The sequence below is a fragment of the Myotis brandtii genome, unplaced genomic scaffold (assembly GCF_000412655.1).
Source record: "Myotis brandtii unplaced genomic scaffold, ASM41265v1 scaffold215, whole genome shotgun sequence".
In the NCBI taxonomy this organism is placed as follows: domain Eukaryota; kingdom Metazoa; phylum Chordata; class Mammalia; order Chiroptera; family Vespertilionidae; genus Myotis; species Myotis brandtii.
In genome coordinates, this window is record NW_005358043.1 from 478,793 (window position 1) to 483,074 (window position 4,282).

Sequence of the window (4,282 nt, forward strand, 5' to 3'; positions counted from 1 at the left end):
CTCCTAGCAGAGACCCAAGGAGGAAAGGAACCAACCTTGTCTTTAAAACTATAAAAAGAGGTATTTCTTGTCGTTCAAATCACACATGAATTCACATGGATCAGGTTTATAAGATTTTAGAATGTCATCCACAGGTAGAAGAATAAAGCTCATTGATAATGACTTACACAGTGAGTGTGAGAACTGGAAAAAAGAACAGCTCATGCTCTGACACTGGTCACCTGAGGTCACCTCCAGAGGCTGGAATGATAGGCAACGATCCATAGACATGGCCAATGGTAAGCACAAGTATCACATTTACATGTATCAGATTCCAAGCCTTGAGTAGGCACTTACTGAATACTTGCTGATCTGACGGGTGTAGCAATTGGCAATGAGACAGAGCTCCCTTTTCAGTTAGCCAGCTGCTATTTTTCACAGACTGCTTGTCAGGATCTGTTCTGTGATAGACACAGCTTCACAATATCTTGTGCCAAGACTTGATTTGAAACCAAATGAAAAAGAACCAAACAGGTGGTAAATATCCAGGTGTTTCTGGGGTTACATTGATATCATCCTTGTTATCATCCTAGAGAAGGAAACTTGAGATCAAACAGTAAGTGGTTCATAAAAAGGTCATTTGCTAGAACAAAAAGCAGGGGGAGTTAAAATTAATCCAATCTGAGTAATTTAAATAGACTTTAAAACATTACACACAGGTCTAAAGAGCATGTGGAGGTATACCGGTATAACTTTTATTGGTAATGTAAATTATTTAATTAGTACAAATATTCCTTGAAGATGAAATGCATCAAAGGATAAACAGATGGTTGTCAAGTAAGTACATTCAATAAGTTGGCATGTTACTCCTTAATGTTAGCCACACAAACAAAATTCCTGTTTGCTTAATTAATTCAATTGTTTTTATCCGCTATATAATAAATGGCATTGATGACTAGTTCAGAGTTGGTTCTGAAAATAGCCAATTCACATGCTGCTGCTTGCCTGGTATGGCATTGATGTTTATTGCTAAGCCATATTCTCTTACAGGTGAGTATAATCATCCTTTATTATGTAGATATCAAGTACCTGGACCCACAAATTCAGCAATAGCTTCATTCAAAACACAATATTACAAATGCATACACATGAGCTCAAATTGAAAATTAAAAGCCAACAATTTCATTAAGGGTCAAGGATTTAAACTATATTAGCAATTATCTAAAATGAAATTTTAAAAACATAATACGCCCTGAACTCTGTGGCTCCTCTTTCATCAGTCCAGTCACCTGATCTCCAGTTCATTCCTCCCTCTCTTGCCTAGTAGCTACCAGTGAAAGCAGCAGGTCTCAGAACATCAGAAAGAAGAAAGCACACTGAGATAGCAAAGTGCATATGTGATCTGAACAGAGGAAAGGGATGCCTAAAAATAGGAAAGGCAAGGACTTCTGATCATAATAGTAATCAAAATGGATCATGGAACTTGGAAATGATGACACATAGCATCCCCAAAATATACAGACTACAGAGAGAAAAGATATTTTCCTATGGAATTAATTATCCAATTATGCAGAATATGAATTACTCTTTAAAGGAAAGTTTGGGAAGGCTGAGACCCAAACTTATAGTATTTTCTCTTCCTGTTAGGGATTTGTAGATTAGAGGAGAATGGTGTCTTTCTAGTTCTGATTGTAGTATAGTCAAAAATGAATAATTATAAAATAAGGCATAAAAGTGAAAGAAATAAAATATTTTGATAAGCATAATAAAAAAAATTAAAAAGACAGAAAATAATGGTGATTATGTTTAGGGAGTTTAACATTTAAACAAGGAGAGTGCCAATAGAAAATATGTGATAAATAAGTGAGGCTAAAAATGAAAGAAACATTTGGAAATTAAGTTAAAGAAATAAAGCAAGGGGGCTGCCACGACCCAAGCTGACAAAAGCTGTGGTTCCTGACTCAGGCTGACTGTGGTCCCCACCCACAGTGAACCCCGACATTACCTGTGCAGCCCCAGCTCCCACAGGTGCAGGAGGAACTTGAACAGAAACCTCTTTCAGCAGAGATGGAGATGGCATCTGTGAATTTCAAACCTATAGGGATGACTCCTGCAGGGCTGCTGAGGAGCTCATCAGCATCTACTATACCACCAAGTAGGGGTATCTGCGGTCCCACTTGTACACATGGGCCCAACATCATAGTGTGGAACAGAAGCGCTGTTTTAGGACAAGAATCCTTGAATGAGTTTTTTTGAATGTTGGCATCTAGTGAGTTCCAAATCAAGTGGTAGACTGCCAGCCTGTATATGATGAAGCCACACAAGCCAGACCACAGTCCTTATTGTGATCTTGGAACAGTGGAGTTTGAAGGCAACAAACAATGGGACTTCAACCATAACTTCCTCCTGGCTGCCCAGGCCTGGTCCAGCAACAAGGTGTGGAAGATAGCAAGCTACTGCTCTCAGTTCCAGGACTGGGCCAGCCTGTAGGGCAGGAAAGGCCTTTGCTTCAGGTCCAGCTCTGGAGGCAAACATAGATCTCAAATGTGGGGTAACAAGTTTCTTTCTGTTGTTGCAGGCTATACCGCCCAAGCTGTACTCTGTATTTGCTCAAGTCCAAGGAGCCCCTTTCTGAGTGTATACTTGTTTGTCAGAGTTGCTCTTTTGAAATAGTGAAATTTTCTATTTTTCTACTTGCCCAATAGAGACCCTAGTTCTGGGAATTCTGACAAAACAACAATACAAATGTTAAAAGAAGAAAGAAAGAAAGAAAGAAAGAAAGAAAGAAAGAAAGAAAGAAAGAAAGAAAGCAAAAACAATACTGACAATTACTTGACAATTTAAAATGAAAAATAAATCTAGGGAATTATCCTGATCTGCTTCCCTTCTTCATTGAGTAATTATACTTTAACAAACTTAGTTCATTATTATCATGGAATTATGGAATTTTGTGGCATAAATAAAATGAAAATTAGTAAGTCAATGTGTTCACCCCCTGGCAATGAGCAAGGAGACACCTGATTGGTGGTGTTGCTCTTATATCAATCAGGGGCAAATCAGACATGCAGTCCTTTATTCATCCTAGCTTTATGCCTCTGTTGGTAGCCAGAGCTGTTTCATACCTGAGTCACATTATAAAAAAAAAGTCAACATGTTGACCCACTTCTTGGTTCATAGATGGTGGTCTTGTTTCTATAGGCTCACATGGTGAAAGGGGCAAAGGAATTGGGGGTGTCTCTTTTATAAGAGCACTAATCCTGATTATGAGGCCCCACCTCCAAGTACCATCACACTGGATATTAGATATCAACATTTGTATTTTTGGGAGGAAACAAACATTCAGTTTAAAGCAATATCCATCAGCTTCCTATTTGTGGTATATATTTCTTAATGTTCTACCTTTACAAGGCTGATGATATAAGAGTTTGCCATAGGGACAACATGAAGCATAACAACATACGCATCATAGGGGTACCAGAAGGAGAAGAGAGAGAGCAAGGGATTGAGAATGTAGTTGAAGAGATAATGACTGAAAACTTCCCTAACCTGGTAAAGGAAAAAGACACACAAGTCCAGGAAGTGCAGAGTGCCAAACAAGATGAACCCAAAGAGACCCATGCCAAGACACATTATAATTAAAATGGCAAAGGTTAAAAATAGAGAGAATCTTAAAAGCAAGAGAAAAGCAATTATCTCCAAGGGAACTTCCATAAGACTATTAGCTGATCTCTCAACAGCAACATTTCAGGCCAGAAGGAATTGGCATGAAATCTTCAAAGTGATAAGAAGCAAGGACCTACATCCAAGACCACTTTATTCAGCAATGCTATCATTAAAAATTGAAGGGAAAATAAAGAGCTTCCCAGACAAGAAAAAGCTAGAGGAGCTTGTTATCACCAAACCAGTATTACAAAAAAACATTCAAGGGTCTGCTTGAAGAAGAAGAAGAAGACCAAAAAATGGAACAGAATTAAAAGAATAAAATGGCAATAAATATGACCTATCAATAATCACTTGAAATGTAAACAGATTAAATGCTCTAATCAAAAGATCTGAACAGAGGAAAGCTGAATGGATAAGAAAAAAAGACCCATATATATGCTATATATAAGAGACCCACAGCAGAACAAAAGATACACACAGACTAAAAGTAGAAGGATGGAAAAAGATATTTCATGCAAATGGAAAGGAACAAAAAGCTGGGGTAGCAATACTTATATCTGATAAAATAGAGTTCAAAACAAAGGCTATATTAAGAGACAAAGAAGGACACTATATTGTAAATATGTCTCTCTTCTCCAAG

General features: G+C 37.8%; 1 pseudogene; it reads left to right on the forward strand.

The window, feature by feature from the left end:
- The first annotated feature begins 268 nt into the window (after positions 1-268).
- On the forward strand, positions 269-2,469 carry LOC102252597 (annotated as a pseudogene).
- Positions 2,470-4,282: the final 1,813 nt, after the last annotated feature.